We start from the raw sequence: 18,429 nt of genomic DNA, 5'->3' as shown, positions 1-18,429 counted from the left end.
TTTACGATTTTTGGTTATAACGCTGATCTTATAAAATGGAAATAGATAGCGAAAAGTGTTTCTTTCTTCTGTTATAAATTGACTCAGTAGCACAAAAATCTGCTTCGCCTCTTACTTTATTCTTGTGTTTAAACCTAAAATGACGTATATTAATTAGCACTTTCAGTTTCAATGTTAATGTCCATAGAAAAAAAATAAAAACAAATAGATATTAATGGCTTATTGATATATATTCTGTCCGACGAACATGTTTTATATTTGATATTATTCCTGTATTGTAATCAATCGTTATAGTTGTACTACTTCAAGTTCGAATATTGAATTCCCATAGTTTCAAAGTCTGCAGAGTTTTAACATTTCGAAACGAAACTAACTTCTATAAATTAAGTACTTGTAGTTGCATAAAGAAATATTGTTAACCATCAGCTGAAGTTACATTTTAACCCCCTATATATAAGATATATCCCTTTCATTCCCCATCTCTTTATACATATATATATATATATATATATATATATATATATATATATATATATATATATATATATATATATATATATATATATATATATAAGAGATGGAGAAAGAAAGGGAGAGATCTTCTTTATAGTTGCACATTAGTGCATGCGATCCTCTGCAGAAACCCATCAGGATTTTGTGTATGAAATTCACAGGTCAACGAGAATTGAGCTTTATGCATGAAATAAATGTATTTAATGGAGATTGCAGGTGAAACGAGAGTTGAAGATATTTAGCTTTGAGCTGAACTATCTCTCTCAAGTAGTTTCCACATTTCTGATTACCTTTTATATTGATTTGTCTCTTATAAACATACAGTTTCTCCTTCTTTCATTTTCTATCGGAATAATAATAATAATAATAAAAGAGAACTGTAGGCTAATAGAGCAGTTATTCAACCTCATGTTGTACACATAAAGAATTTGTCTTGATGGGCGATTTTTTTGTTTGGTTGGAAATAAATCGTCACTTACATTATACTCGATCTGCAACTCTTGGAGAGAAAACATATTGTTTGTTAAAACGTTACTTTTATGAAAGCTTGGTCAGTCCATTCCGCTACTTTCTTTTCCTTTTTTAAATTATAACATAACATTATGTGAGTCAATCAAGCACACTTTGTTAAGATCACTGCAAAAACACACTAATTGTAACCATACTTTACCACATTCTTCGATGTTTCCGTTTTTATTTTTCAGAGACGTCAGAACATATGTTCTCTTTGATATGCTGCTTCGTCATTTTAAGCGATTGAAAGCATTGTATGAAATAAAGTGTTCGCAATAATAAAATAAAATAAGTACAAATATTATTCTCTGATTCTTGATTAAAGTTTTTGGAGTGAGAGTTCAAGATTTATATCTTGCATTTAACAGAAATGCTGTTGGCATTATTGCTGTTAAAATAATAATAATAATAATAATAATAATAATAATAATAATAATAATAATAATAATAATAATAATAATAATAATAATAATTGTAATAGTAATAATAATAATAATAGTAATAATAATAATAATAATAACAATAATAATAATGCAATTGTCTTCTCATGTCAAATGACTATCGTTTACATCTACTTCGAGGTGTTAACATACAATTAATTCGCTGATTTGAGAAACGTTATCAGTCAATAATATCAATAATGCCATAAGCCAGCGTTTCCCAGCCTTTTTCAACTTGCGGCACACCACGGGTGTTACTTGGATTATCGCGGAAAACTTATATATATTATTATTTGCTAATATAAAGCACAGTGGTATTTTCTCTGTGATTATTGATCTTCTTACAGAGAAGAAAGCTCGATCGCTGGTATCTCCCCGTGGTAAATCATTATGCTTATTTTTCTTTCTAATTTAAAAATAGAGAACAATTGCAATGAAATATTGGACTCAGGTTTTCTTAAAATACGCTTTCTTTTTTAAAACTTGTATCCAACCTTTTACTTAGAACGAAGATCACTAAATAAAGAACGAACAAACAAATCTCTTTTACTATTAAAACACAAATGTAGATAGTTTGTCGAAAGGATTGAATGATATTTTAAAATTTCAAGTTACGAAATCGTCTGCAATAATGAAGAATCAATAATGGTCATAACAATGATAACCATTTTTTCCAACATTAGAAATGTAAAGAACAGTAACCTGGTATGAAACCTAAAATTGTAGATTCATAGTAATGTGAAATACAAATTTACTTTTTTCCCTACGTTTTGAATTTGATTGCTATAAAATTAATAATTTTGTTTTTATTCCTCGCGGCACCCTAGCGGCCCATTCACGGCACACCAGTGTACCGCGGCACACCGGTTGGGAAACGCTGCCATAAGCCAATGATTTGTGACGTTACTCACTTGTTGCAGCTAGACATTGCACGAACTATTAGCGTGACTTTTCACATATCACAATCTAACGGTGTAGCTATGCTTCAAAGAATCAAAGCTGCATGTAAACTCATTTTCGGAATATGACTGACGTATGACGTATTCAAATCAGCACTTCAATTTGAAACCACATAGGAGTACATTAACAAGTAAATAAAAAAATAGATCGTATATAGTGTTTATTAGACGAATTATTAACAGTTCAAATTTCCTCTCAGCCTATGTTGTAGTACAAAAATTGAGCTTTGGCTTAGTTCTAGGCAATATTCTCATAATGTTGGACATTTGAAGCTTATCAATTGTCTTAGTTAAATCAGAAACTTGCATTATAATTAAAAAAAATAAATCTACAACATGAATTATTCATGCTTTTGTTCATTTCCCTGGTTATGAGGGATGCGTATCTATACAATTTGTTTACTGGGATTTACTCGTCAATTAAACTAATAGTTTATCTCCTATTATTCACAGATAAATTTCGCGTCCGGTATTTTATTCTCCACCAACTATCAATTCAAACTTCATCTAAAATGGTGGAAATAATTTTCAAAAGCTGAATGAGAGCTGAAAACATATGAAGATTACGGAACTAGGCGAAGTGGAAAGATAACATTTGCTGTTATGTGGGTATAAGGAAAATCAAATATTTACTTTCAGGTATCTTGGCTGTGTCATGTAGATCGAGGCCGGCAATATCAACGATAATATAATTAGATGTAATGAAAAAATAAATTGCAGGAAACAGTAGAAAGTCGAAAATAATATAGGCATAAGTGTTCCATCATAAACTAATATAGCCTGGTTTATTTTCTACTAAAATTTGCCCCATAGGGAAATGATAAATTGTTACAATTCGAATTTAACTTAAGTAATCAGTATCAGTTTCAAAATATGGACTTACGACAAGCAGGTATGAAGATAGGAATGACATACATCAGTAATTTCCCACTCGATGGTATGTGACGAGCTCTTTCGTGGCTAAGCGGTTAGCGTACGCGCCTTTGGCGTGGGAGACCCGGGTTTGATTCCCGGCGGGAGCTCATGTGCTTCGGATTCCACGTTAATCAGTAGGTCCACGTCTCATATAGCCTCGCTCCCGAACGGGACGTTCAACTAAACATCAACTCATGCTATGTGACGTTACAGTTTTATGCTTCCATTCTCAGCAAACAACGCGTACGGAACAGGAGTAGACGACTATTGTGGTGTGTTGTTGACAGACAAAGAAAAACATCGACAATTTTGCAGAATAAAGTACTCGTGGACCTATAAGCAACCATACACTTGCAACATTTTTCTCTTTCAGTCTCCTGCCTTATAGTTTTATTATTATTATTATTTGTTTTGTTTTATCTGTTGCCTCAGTTGTGGCTCCAAGTGCAAAACCATGCTCCGATGTCATACAAAGCCAGCTGGATGTGACTGTTATAAACTTACATAAGACAGGTTATCCATCCTAAATATTTATAGTGAAATTAGAAACATACTCAACTTTTTGTATCAGCAGTGAAATTGTCAAAAGACCGTTAGGAGGTTGCATATTTCATTGAGTTGAATGATGCTGTCATTGAAAAGAAGTTAAGCTCTAGCTTTGCCACCGGTAGATGCAATGAGGACTTGGTCTCCTTTTTCCTTTATTAGTTGTGCGTCTAGGTCTTGATCTTCAAGAAAGAAAAAAAAAATGCGGTAGTTTATATTTTGTTACAAACTACAAGTTTCTTTCTGATTCACTGTAAAAATTAAATTAATTACCTTCCTTTTAACTCACACGTTGCTAAAATAACATAAAATGTATAATAAAACATCATGGACAAGCACCTTATATCATCTCTTTAAAACTTCTTTTTTCTAAGATTATAGTACGAGGCGTGTCCGTAAAATAAGGTTTCCATTTGTTTTTCACTTAAAATGCAAGTTTATTGGCAACAAATATTACGTCGATGAAAAGGTTGGACTTTGAGCTATTTTTCAGCGTGATCACCGTTGCGATCGATGCACTTTTCCATGTGCTGTGGTATTTTTCGTATACCCTTGTCATAGAACTCTTCCGTCTCGTTTTTCAACTCGTCGTCGGTCTGGAAATGCGTTCCACTGAGGTGTGTCTTCAACTAAGGAAACAGACGAAAATAGCTAAGTGATAAGTCTGGGCTGTACGGGGGAAGGGGAGGATGTCTTATCCGAATTGGGCAAGGAAATCGGTTGTTTCACGGGCAGTATTGGGCGCGCATTGTCCTGACGGAAACACGATACCTTCGTCAGCATCCCCCTCCTTTGATTTTGAATGACACGACGCAGTTTTTTTTAAGACTCACAGTAGCCATCAGCGTGTATTGTTGTGCCGCTAGGCATAAACATGCATGACAATACACCTTTTCTGTCTCAGAACACACCGGCCATCACTTTGGCGATACACACTGTTTGTTTAAATTTTTGTGACTTCGAGGAATTCGAATGCTACCACTGCACAGTGGTCCAGAAACCCTCAAAACCTGGCCAAAATTACCTTTTCGTGCTAAAAGTTGAAATCTTTTGTTTTTCAGTGCAGAAATGTTATGTTATGCTAAAAATAAGACAAAATGATGGAAGAACATGTATAATAATATATTTGCACATATTTGTACAACGAGAATAATATTTTCCAAAAAAAAAAATAAATAAATAAAAATAAAGCATAACAACAGCTTATGAGTTTTACACATAAAGGCTATTCTGATTCATACTCAGATGACAGCTGCTCTGGAGTCTCCATCTCTTTCAAAATGTTCAGTACGGGGGAAGATAAGTTTCTTTTCTTGTGCTTCTGTGCCATGGGATTCCGAAGCGTGGATATCTTTGGGTCGCTTGTTACGAGGAGCCGCAACAACACATCCTTCATTGCTTCTTTGCGTGAGCACTTTCGGGAATGATTCTCCCGATAATGTTTAGTATGCTTATGTCAGGCTTCTTGGGCCTCCTCCGACATCTGCCCAATGGGTAATAACTGGTAGGCCGTGCGAGATTATTGAGAACCCATGAGTGAGAATTTTGTGAATGGATGTGAGCATGTAGAACCACGAATAACGCTTGAGAGGTCCCTGATATCGTTTGCGCAAGCTTCAAATTTGTTTGGATCGATACCCAGTCCACAAGACAAGGCCTGCAGCAAGACGCCACACTGCTCAACATTCAGATCTGTTATTGCTGCAACTTGTTGATAGTTCCCAAAAAATCGTCTGGCTGTATTGCCATCGTTGGAAGTACCACTGCCGTCTTGCCTCGGTTCGTCAGTATTGAGGCCTAACTCAGCTATCATGGCCTCTTGGATCTCTTTTTTCTTCTACATTATGGTCGGTTGGTCGCCTTTCCGCACCTGCCATATCTTAATATCCGAACGGTACGCCACATGCAGCAACCACTCCATAAATCTAATCCAGGCATGTAGCGTGGACAATCCGAATCGGAAAGTTTCCGGTTTTTCAGCTCTGGATCCCTTCTGGAAGGAATTTATTTCTTTTGGATTAGTACCGCATACGTAGCAAGTTTGTGCAGATCTTGTTTGTGTCACGGCTTTACATATTTTGCTATCCACCATTGTGAACTGCAGATTGTGTGTAACCTCGAATTCAGTTGTTTCTATACTGCGATCTCGTAACAGCGGAATACTGACGCAGCTTGGAGTCAGGCACCTATTTTGCTTTTCCATCAGGCTAGCTTCTTGCCTTGCAAGTTCTTCAGTTTCTTTCCTGAATTGTAACTTTATCGGCCGACAATATCTTGTGGATGAGGGACGTTGATTTTGCCACACTACATCTCTAACCCCTTTTTTCTCATAATAAAGTTGAGGAGGCACAAATGACGTAAAAAAATGTCGCTGTCTTGAAAGCCCTCCTCCCGTGCTGTCTGTTTGTATTTAGCTTGCCCAGAGGTTCCGTCGGATCCCCATTTGGTAATCAACTGCAGATATTTCTGATACTTTTCTGGGATAGTTTCGAGCACAGGTTCCTGTACTTGCATAATTCTTGCAGTTGTATGGTCGAGGAGAGATTGTAGAGCTACTTCAGGTACAGATTCTGTGACGTTAATGACTTCAGGATAGCAGTCTTTCTTTGTGTCCAGAACATGGTTGTAAGCAGGATATATATTGTGATCCAAGTCCTTCTCCCCGTTTCTTAGCAGCTGGTACTGGTGACGTGTCAGATTCCCCTCGAGTATCAGTGCTAAAGCCTCCTCTGGGTTGTAACATTTGGGATTCTGTTTTTGGGTATGTGACCATGACTTTCGAATCTTGCCATCCCTGGTAGGCGATTATTCCATTTCCTGAAGAAATTTCGTTTTTTTCCAATTCTCTCTCCTCTCTGTATTTCATTTGACTAGCATAAGCAAGAGTAGTACCGCTGAATGAGGAGCGCAATGCTTCTGTTTATCTCCTCTTCGAGCGCTCGCTGCTCACAGAGAAAGCCACCTCTGGTCGTCCAGGTCCAGCTACACCTGCTGAAGTCCATGGCCCCCAGTCGTCTTCACTGACAGGTTCAGTCATCATTAATAACTCACCGTCCAACCAATTCGCATTCTCCTCTTCCAATTTTTGGTAATTCCTGTTGCACTTGTCAAGCATGTGAAACAATTTCGAACAAAACACGTGCACACTCTGCTTGGCTTCCTTTGACCATTCAGCAGATGCTTTATCTTTGAGGTACGTGAACAGGTGCTTCTTTTTCACAGCTCTTTCTCCTTTTGCCCTCCGAAGGACCTCCAACAGCTGTCTTCTTGATGTTTGATAAGACATGGTTGAAAAATAGAAGAAAAAAATACGGTAAAAAATAATTTTGCACATTGTATAATGTCTTATCTACAACAAAAATATTTCACAGACGAGCAAAAATGAGCAAGTTTGGTTTACGGTATCTAAGAGAGAAAGAGTTAAGTTACTTCCAGAGTGCGATAACAAAGGGGAAGTACGTGGAAGTCAAAAGATAACTCTACGAGAACAAAAAAATACGCATAACATTTCTTGCTCCAACTTACTTGCATTTCATCCACTGTAAATCAATAAATTTAATAGCTACTCACTAATTTAAACTCATCATCATAAATAATAATCTTTATAGATGTGACAAAAGTACTTCATTCCACCTGGCTACAGGAAGGCTAGGTAGAAAACATTCTCACACTTTGTTGGCGCTAACTTAGAAATCTTCAGTAATTAATGCACAAGGTCAACCTCTCACTTCGGAAGTCAATTTCTGACTAAGGGGTGACAATTTCTTTAAGACCCAGGTAGGTTTGAATACTCCAGGTCATTGACTTTCAAACATATTTGGTTGTTTGCTATTTTTAAAGAGTTGGTTTTTGGCCAGGTTTTGGGGGTTTCTGGACCACTGTGCACTGACGCGATTTTTCCTTAGTTTCAGGAGTCCTGCAGTGCACTCAAATTTCGTCACTCGCGACAATTGACTCCAAAAATCCCTCACCTTGTTCTGCATAGTGTGCCAGGAATCCGCAGGTCGCTTCAACACGTTGTCGTTTATGGTCTTCAGTGACAATTCTGGGAACCCACTTCTCACACACCTTGTGATAATGCAAATATTCGGTCAAAATCGCGTGAATCGTACTCTTGCTGACTTCAGGGATTCTCTAGCACAGCTCGCGCACTGTCATACGTTGATCTTGAAGCATTGCTTCCTCCACTTTCACAATTACTTCGGCCGTAACCTAAGGCCGACCAGAACGCTGTCCATCACGGATGCCTGTGCGTCCGTCCATGAAATGTCTCACACACTTTCGCATATTTTTTACTTCCATACCCTGTGGCCCGTGCAATTCGCATTTCTGACTATGAATGTCTATCGGGGTAGTGCTCTTGACACACAAAAAACGGATCACTTCACGCAACTCGCACCTGAAGGGAGAAGCGAGAAATAGCTCCATCGCGAATGGCTTCTAACTCCAAACTGAGCATCGCGAGAAGGCTCTGTTTGCTGCTGATGTGAAAAGAGGAGTCAAGCTACAGAATAGTGTTGCCATATCTCGCATCAAAGAGATCCTCCCGGCTCCAGCGCCTTGAAAACCTTATTTTATGGACACGCCCCGTAAATTACAGTTGTTTGTGCTTTGAAATACTTGATCTGATAAATTCAATAGTTATTACTTCATTGAAAGGCATTTCTTGTTTTATTATTTTCTTATATATATAGTGAACACTGTTGAAAACATACTACTGCTTTTTTATTGGGGATCGCCGTCTCTTTTCAGCACTAAAACGGGCATGAGGGGTATGAGACGTCGACCTACAGCTTAGAGTGATGTTCAAACTACTTGAACTTCCTGCTGGAACCGAATCCAGTCTCTTTAACCGAAGGCGCGTGCTCGAACCACACAGCCACAAGGAAGCTTTTTGGGAAGTTACTGCAACGTTGACTATCTTTCACTAAGAAGGAAGATCACTAAATAAGGAACGAACAAACAAATCTCTTTTACTTTTAAAGCACATTTGTATGCATATTTGCTTTGTCGAAAAGATTGAATGATATTACGGAACAGTCTGCAAAAATAAAGAAGCAATAATGGTCATAACAATGATAACAAAAACTTTTTTCAACATTAGAAATAGTAATGTGAAATACAAATATGCTTTTCCCCTATGTTTTGCAATTTGATTGTCATGAATTAATTATGTTATTTCAATTTCCTTGTGGCACACCAGCGGACCATTCACAGCACACCAGTATTTTGTAAGGCCTAGAGGGAGCTTTAGATAGAGGTCCTAACGATGAAATACTGTATGTCCAAAATGACTAAAATGTGGACTTCATTCCTTTGTGCACTGAACGCACCATTTGAAAACTAGCAAAAGATAATAGCATTATGCGTCTCATTTTTGCTACTTTGCGTTGAACTTGCTAGTTCACACAGTTAAGTTAATATAATGTATGTGTGTAATAAAATAAAGTACTTAAATCAAATAGTAAAGCCACGAAACTATTATTTTCAAGACGTTGGTGTACCATTAACAAAACACTAGCATCTTACAAGAAGACTCTTTATTGCCAAGAATTGCACAAAACACTCCGAAATGTTGTATTATCAATAATAATAAATCATAAAAAAGTTACCATTAAATGAAAACAAACAAACAAATCATTAAAACAACTAAATATTCAAATATAATCGAAAACAAGTGTTTAAAACATTTTTGTTTTTTTTTAAGTAATCTCTTGCCTCTAAAAAAATCTGAACTTTTAATGGGCAAAACAATATAGTAAATTGAACTGAAAGGCAAAGTCAGAACCTTTGTGTCGAAATATATGAAGAAAAAATACAACTACACTTTCTTGCAATTCCTTTCATGCTATTATCATAAATGAAAATGTAAAACGAGGAAGATATTTTTCTTAAAACTAAATTTTCTAAGCAATATGCTTTACACAATGAAACTAAGACATAAAATACCTATGAATTCATGTTTTTTGGTCAATTCATACGAAATAACTATATCATATATCATCAAGTGTACAATCAAAGTCAAAAGCCAATTTCTTTCCTGAAAACATATTCCAACACGTCTCTAAATAGGCTCGAGTTCTCCACGGTCCATGTTCTGTGTAAATGTGTACTATATAGTAAAACTGCAATATTCAAAGCAGGAAACCAAGATCAAACTAATGTAATTAAAGCTGTAGTGATTATTGGCTATCAAACATTCTTGTTATGGAGATTTTAATGCGTTTCAATATTAAGTGATTGACTGTTTCTTTGCTATCTTAGTAAATTCATTTAAGCATAAATTTAACTTTACTATTCCTTTGAAGGATAGCATGTTGATGCTTAAACATTATATGACATGTTTGAAGTCAAACAGAACTATAATTTATGTATTAGCACAGTGTGTTGTTTTAGTTATTTCATCATACGGAAGAATACTAAATAATTATATTTAAATGTTGTACTATTTCTCAAAAATATATCAAAAGTAAATCCTTTTCGCGTTTTGTCTTATCATCTTGGAACAGAAAGCCAAATAATAATAACATTTTTCCAAACAAAACATTAAATTAATAAAATACATGCCATGAATTATCTAGAAGTGCAATCGTTTCTCGTTATTATTATTATTATTATTATTATTATTATTATTATTATTATTATTATTATTATTATTATTATTATTTAGTTTGGATTTAATATATTTAATACTGTCAACCATTCCGTTTCTTGTTAGTGTATGCTATTCCTAAGGTAGGTCACAATTGGTAGCTTTATTTTCTGAAAATCAAATATATGTAGAGTTGTGCCATGCTAAGTTTGAATTTGGACCAATATTCTAAAACAAACAAACAAGCAATATATATATATATATATATATATATATATATATATATATATATATATATATATATATATATATATATATATATATATATATATCAGTTAAAGTCACACAAGTTGTTCATATCTATATATTACATGGTCACAATGTTCACCCAGACAAAGGAATAAACAATTTGTTATTGTTTTTCTGTTTACTATTTCAATGTATGCACAATGGATGGTGCTAGTGTAACATCAAATTTTTGAAATATTGATGTTACGCTATTCCAGAGGCTCGTACAACTCACTTGTTTACCCTCGCTGAGCTGGAAGCATTTGTAGTTAACACTGTGCAGGAATTTACCTTATACCCCCTGAACTTCCCAATCAGTTAGTGATGTACGGCTTGTACTTATCAGTATGCCGTGGCAACACTCAAAGGGTTTTAAGGACATGAAGTTATCAACTGTCAACGACAAGCTCGCTGTCTGATGCTATCTTCTGTTTAGTCGGTATTGCCACATAATTGCAGGATTGTTCGTACAGCGACACGACTATAGCCCTAAACTTTTGATCATTCGTTAAATATTCAAAATAGATATACATTGTTTCTTGCTGCTCAGTTATTTTCATTTCGTTTTGACTAACATACACCATTTCCAATGTGTACATTTGTGGTCAAAACTTTTCATCAAGTTGTTACTGCCACACATTAAGATTATTAAAAAAAAATGATGAACTATCCCAACTAAAGTGCCTGAATTGAGGTACAGCAAATTTAAAATTGTAGTTCTCAATAGGCTAATATGAACACTGAATTATGAAACACAATACTCGAATTTCTTAGTAAATCTTAATGCACGAAATGGTCACAAAAAAGCAGTATTTAAATAACACAAATAAAACAATGTTAAAAGTATTTGATATTAAACACCTATTTATCGGCGGATACTTGAATAAATGCATATCTATATAAATTTCTGAATGTGTATTCTATTTTTCGCTGGCAATATGCTGTCCAATTACCACCACTGGAGACATTCTGCCCTGGAAAATAAATCGATGAAAACAGATAAACTTTTTCATATCTATGAAAATGCTAGAAATCAAAGCACAATATAACTCCAAATATGTAAGTTTATTAAATGTTAAGTAACACACACACACACACACACACATATATATATATATATATATATATATATATATATATATATATATAGGGTATCCCATTTTAATCTTTCCACGGAAATATCTCGAAAACTGTTGAACATAAATGAACTGAGCAAAAACTCAAATAGGAAATACAATGAGGCAAGTGATGTCCCGGTGCCTTCTAGGGCCAGTCTTCAAGGGGGTCTGGGGCCAAACTTTAAAATTTTAAATATAAACATGGGGCAAGTGCCATCTCGTTCGATAGATCTTCAAAAACTAAAAAGCGATGTTTCAAAAGATTTTTCATACCGGTAGCCGTATTCAAAATGGCGTCCAAGATATGTTACCTGTATCAGATAAACGTCCAGTACCACTAATATGTAACGGTTGAACATAAATGAACCAAACAAATAGGAAAGCCATAGGGCAAATCGAATGATGTTGTCGCGGTGCCCCCAGAGCCGCCTTTCATGGGGGCCAGGCCAAACTTAGAAATTTTAAACAAAAATATGGGTCAATTGATACGTTGTTTGATAGATCTTCATACACTAAACATCTTTGTGGCAAAATATTGTTCATATGGTTCACCGTTTTCAAAATGGCCGTCAAGACATGGTGTATGTATCAGATAAAACGTCCAGTACCACTAATATGAAAACGGTTGAAGATAATAACGGAAGAACAGAATGAAACTCCTATAATAAATCACGGAAGTTATTTATCATTCCACGGCTCGAAAATGTTGCTACAGAGGATAAGATAATTAGAGTAAAAGTGACATAATGCAAACGAGGAAATCTAATTCCTAGAAAATCACCGTTCCAATGTCCTCCGTAAGTGAGTGAAGCGGGACGTGAAGGAACGGTGAAATTGCAAATGAGAACCTTAGATTTTGCAAATTGTATATACACAACAAAATTATCTGAAATGTGACTTTATACGAAATGGAAAAAAGTAGGTAAAATTCTTGTTAAATGGTACCTTTCATTTTCATTGCAGGCAATGATTTGTGCAAAAATGAATCAACTGAAATGCGAAACCAATTTATCGAACAATACAATTTTAGAACAATGTATGCAAACGTTGGTTTTGTTCAAAATTCGTCTGCACAATATTGGTTCATTACAGTACCCGTCACTTGTGCACCCAAGCATTTCCTCTTTAGATTAGATTTCCTCTTTAGCATTATGTTATTTACACTTTAATAAGCTTTTTTTCGTTGTATTATTCTCGAGGCGTGGAATGATAAATACCCTCTGTGATTTCGTATACGAGTTCCATTCTGTTCATTTATCTCCAACCGTTTTCATATTAGTGGTACTGGATGTTTTATCTGATACAGGCACCATGTCTTGGCCGCCATTTTGAAAACGATGAACCATATGAACAATATTTTGCCACAACGCTGTTTAGTGTATGAAAATCTATCGAACGAGGTATCACTTGACCATTTTTTCGTTTAAAATCTCTAACTTGAGCCTGTGCCCCCATGAAAGGCGGCCCTGGGGTACACCGTGACAAGATCATTCGATTTGCACTTTGGCTTTGCTATTTCAGTTTTTGTTTGGTTCATTTATGTTCAACCGTTTTCATACTAGTGGTAGTGGACGTTTATCTGATAGAGGTAATATATACCTTGACGTCCATTTTGAATACGGTGACCGATATGAAACATCTTTTGTCACATCACTTTTTAGTTTTTAAAGATCTATCGAATGAGGTGTCACTAGCTCCATGTTTCTATTTAAAATTATAAAGTTGGGCTCCGTTTCCCATTGAAGAGCGGCCCTAGAAGGCACCGCGACATCACCATTCAATTTGCCCCATGGTATTTCCTATTTGCGTTTTTGTTCAGTTCATTTATGTTCAACCGTTTTCGAGATATTTCCGTGGAAAAATTAAAATGGGCCACCCTGTATACAGTGATAGTAATAACTTGACATATTGTGTACTGTAGTAAAGCTATGTCATTTGTGTGAAGATGAAGGGTCAAACATAAATGCACGATATTTTTTTTGTAAGCTCCTTCGTGGCTAAGCAGTTAGTGTAGGTGCCTTTGGCGTGGGAGATGCGGGATTGATTTCCGGTGGGAGCTCGTGTGATTCCACGTTAATCAGTAGGTTCCGTCTCACATAACGTCGCTGCTGAACGGGTTACGTGCTGCTTTAACCTCAAAATCAACTCACCTCAACTCAATATTTTGCTAAAAAAAAAAAAAAAGTATGCTCTTTCATATAGGATAAATATAATTTAATTAACATGTGAACGTCTTAAAAATTAATAATTATCGTTATTTTAAAACGCATATGTCTGAAAGATGATCAGTTGACTGAAGAACTCATTATTATTATTATTATTATTATTATTATTATTATTATTATTATTATTTTTTTTTTTTTTTTTAATTTCAATTGAACAAAATTAAAATATTTTTCCAACTTAAATATTTGAATTACGAATCAGAGAGAGGAGTACTAAGGTGCTTCTAGCCAGATCTAACAGCCAGAGGAAGGGATAAAATATTCTGAGGGGAAGCGTTAACAATTTTATTTGCTTTCTGAAGAATAATCCATCTTTGTAAAGTTTGTCACTTGTATTGTTTGTACATTGGCTAAAATGTCCGTCTTTCGCACAAGGACAATAGTTTAAGGAACACATTTGAACGCCCTTCTTCCCTTTGAATTTGAATTTTAAGGAAATTGTAATGACTAAAACCCATAAAACACTCTATCATTGGGATAAATGTTTTACCTTTTATTCAGTAATAATGCGTCCTTTAATAAAAGTGGCATGGTAACACTTAGCTTGAGGTAAATACTAATTATATTCCAAATTTAATTTAACATAATTCAGCCACGAAACAATGAGAATTTCAATATGGCGTAATTAATTACTGAAAGTGTCCCTTCCACACCCCTTAAAAGCGGAAATTCCGAAAGCTTCAGAACACCTATTTTATGTTGTTCAATTCTAATAAACTTGGGTTTAAATGCCACCGAGTTGTCACTAGTCAGTTTAGCGATCCTAAAACCTACGAATTCAACTGCAATTTCGATCGATTTGAAAATTTTATTTTTCATTCCTTTTTATTATTCTGCCAATGGGATTGAATGAATTCAACGGCTTTCAGAGTGCCACTATCCATGTGAGCAACCCCAAAAATTATGTGATAAATTGGTCGTTTTCGATAAGTTTTATCACCTCTGGTGCATGAATTCCTTGATTCGACTCCAACTCGCTAGAAGTGAACCTTATGGAGGACAAACACTGTGTGCGTGTGTTCTCGGGGGATTATCCCGTTTTCTCCCATTTCCTTCATTTCTCATTATCACCGTTTCTTTTAGCTTAGCCGGCATAAACGTGGGACGTAAAACTTAAATATATCATTTCATTTTCGATAATTCTTACTTTTCAATCATTTGCACTCCTACACCTAGGCATATTTTATTTTGACAGAATTGTTATCAGCTTGTAAGTCATGTGCACACCGAGCTCAGTTAAAGATGATCCAGACCAATGGCGGCTCGTGGAATAAAAGGTAGGGTGGGCCAAGCCTCAAGGCAAATACTTTATGGTTACTATTACTACAGCTACTAATATATTATTATTATTATTATTATTATTATTATTATTATTATTATTGTTATTATTATTATTATTATTATTATTATTATTTGATTATTAAGTGAATTGCTTTAAAAAAACTAGAAACTGCAGTCAGAAAAAAACTTATCACACTAACGCATTGAGTATAATCATAGGGCAACAACATAACACAATATGTATGTAAGAAATGGTGCTCATTTAATTATCTGTGCACTCATGTCCAAAATTACTCTCGCATGTTTATAAATATCTTGTTGTAGGAATATAATTTGATAACGTTTGTGTTAAATTCCTTTATTGTGGTAGTATAGTCTTTGAGTGTAGACAACATTGTTAAAGCATTAAGTATGTCTTGGTTCATCGAATTCCTTAGACAAGTCTTCACCCTTTATAATGTACTGAAACAACGTTCTGATTCTGTTGTAGCTACAAGTGTTGTCAATACTATGTCCACCAGATTTGACACCTCAGAAAATGTATCTGTTAAGTCATTGTCATGCAGAAATCACTGGTGTTATTAATTGCGCAAAGTATATCATTGTTGCATGCGGTCGATAGTTCCGATTTGAGGTTTTGTTTGTTCAGCATTGGATATGAACGGGATACAACTGTTAAGTCATTTTCCGGGAAGGAATGTTTAAAACTGGAAAAGTTCTGAGGATTCACCTATTGAAAACGCGTGTAATATTTTCTAACAATGTGCTTACTTTATTTATTTTCACACAACGTCTCGAAAACACAGGGGGGAGGGAATAGCACAAAAGACACTAAGAAGATGCACGTCTAAACTGAGGGGTGGACACGCGGTTGATTTTGGATCCCTTCAGCAGAAGTAAGACAAGAGAGCAAGGTCAAGGGACAAATCAACATAAAGTGTGGAATCAACAACCTCTACAGACAGAGAATTTTGGCAACAAGCAAACTTTAAACCTTTTAGTTCGGAAGAGGTCGGGTGCAATCGTGTGATGAGGGCCTACGATTCTTGGCCCATGCCACCGACATTCAAGCTGGGTTTCCACGTTATTCGCCACCCACACGAATCGATACGAGACGATGCTCAGTCCACACTGAAACAGCTTAGGACCTTTTTACCCTTTGTTTTATGCTGATCGCGTGGATAGCGTGCTCATAAGCGTAACTTGTACATGGAAAACTGAAAAATTGATTTGAAGGAGTCAGAACTACTGTTTTTTGGTTCAGAGGGAAATTATAGCAACAACAATAGCAGGATAACTTAAGATACATACATTTTTTCTATGTTAATACAAAAAATGACGGGAGGGCCGGGCCCATTGGGCTTCTTATGACGGGCCGCCTCTGCTCCAGGCTTTCCAGAGTTGTGATTGAAGATACATACACATACTCATGTATAAATTTTTATATGCATGATATATAAATTGTTCAATTATACTGATTGTATATCATATTAAATTGTGTGTCTGGATTTTCTTGGTGTTCCCCGTTTCCTACCACTTATTTCATTCCACCATTCCATTCGTTTATCATCACCGTCTCCTTTAGCCTAGCCGGCATAACCGTGGGACGTAAAACTTACAGGTGTTCTATACTATGTTAGCATAAAATACAATTTTTGAACTTTTTTTTTTATGATTCATAGTTAATTACTTGGAAGTGGGAGGCTTTTGCTCATTTCAGCAGAAAACAGTGTTCTTAAACATCATTCAGGAAATGTTGGACAGAATATCCAACTTTCCACAGTTTCGCTTTGTAGGAAAAAATGGCACGGAAGTTTAATGTGAATGAATGGCTATGAAATAATTAAATGACTAATAACATGGGATAAAACAAGAGAACCTCGAGAAATCTTATAGACATCCTATACACCACAAACTTACACCGGGGTCGAACCACGAACCCCATACACAAGAGGTGCGCTCATTATTACTGAAGTAAATAATGATATAACCGTATGTTTCTCTACGAAGGATACGCGATATAAATACTAATAAGTATTTTTATTGAAAAAATCTTTACTTTACTGCATGATGTGTATGTGGTGCATGATGCATAAAAGAATTTTCATATTAATATCAACAACTAATTAATTATCTTTTATCCTCATTATGTACTGAAGCGTGTTGACACCGTACTCGATAAATTGCATTACTCTCTAGACCTAAAAAATATATTAATCATCAAACCTGATTTGCAGTAATTTCGTTATAAACTAATTTGTTAGTGGCCTTTACATTGCCACAAATCACTAATTGTTTTAAAATTGTCTATATGTATCACGAATTTATCACATATTTGTGTATATCATATTCTTAAAATATAAAGATTGAAGTGTTTCTTCAGTTTCGTCTCTAGATCTGAGAATAAAAAAAAAAATACATATTTTTTTTTATAAATAAATAAGTAAAGTCCAAACATATGAAAATTATTCCTTTTTATTTTTTCTTTTTTTTTCAAGAAAAGTCAATTGAATGCAGAGTGTACAATTACTAGCAAAAAAAACATCGAAAGTAACGCTAAGATAAACATTCAAATTAGTAGTTCATTATAAGCTGTTTATACAAATGTTTTGAAATAATAATAATAATAATAATAATAATAATAATAATAATAATAATAATAATAATAATAATAATAATAATAATAATAATAATAATAATAATTATTATTATTATTATTATTATTATTATTATTATTATTATTATTATTATTATTATTATTATTATTATTTAAATCTCGCTTAAAAGAAACATTAACTATAGTATAGTACCTAGGTTATATATATTTCCGAAAAAAAAAACGCAATACCATGTAATATTTGATGTGCTTCCACTATTGAGTTGTATGTTGGTAGTGAAGCAGCTTGTTGTGTAACGGTTTTGACCAACAGATGGCAGCTCTACAGAGTGACATTGGTGCTATCTGTGTCTATTCTGTGTTTTGAATGAGCAGAGGGAGAAAGTCAGCAGGTTAGTTAGTGTGACCCAGACAGTATGCAC

The 18,429-nt window shown here is 34.9% G+C and overlaps 2 protein-coding genes across 4 annotated transcripts in view; one reads left to right on the top strand and one right to left on the bottom strand.

The window, feature by feature from the left end:
• Nse4 (SMC5-SMC6 complex kleisin component Non-SMC element 1) overlaps positions 1-18,429 on the bottom strand; it is a 131,267-nt gene that overhangs the window by 1,016 nt on the left and 111,822 nt on the right. For 2 of the 3 annotated variants that reach the window (XM_081761818.1, XM_081761820.1), the window contains one exon: positions 10,818-11,740. The exons of the other annotated variant lie outside the window; for it this stretch is intronic. The gene's annotated coding sequence lies outside the window, so the exon portion shown is untranslated. Of the gene's footprint in view, positions 1-10,817; positions 11,741-18,429 lie in introns of those variants that run through there. 3 annotated transcript variants of the gene reach the window in all.
• The window catches only part of LOC145688089 (uncharacterized), a 514,797-nt gene that overhangs the window by 464,836 nt on the left and 31,532 nt on the right, over positions 1-18,429 (top strand). The gene's annotated exons all lie outside the window — the stretch shown is intronic.

Source organism: Thermobia domestica, chromosome 6 (assembly GCF_964235325.1).
Source record: "Thermobia domestica chromosome 6, izTheDome1.hap1.1, whole genome shotgun sequence".
Lineage (NCBI taxonomy): Eukaryota > Metazoa > Arthropoda > Insecta > Zygentoma > Lepismatidae > Thermobia > Thermobia domestica.
Note: the sequence above shows the minus strand (reverse complement) of the source record. Positions and strands in the feature narration are given on the sequence as shown.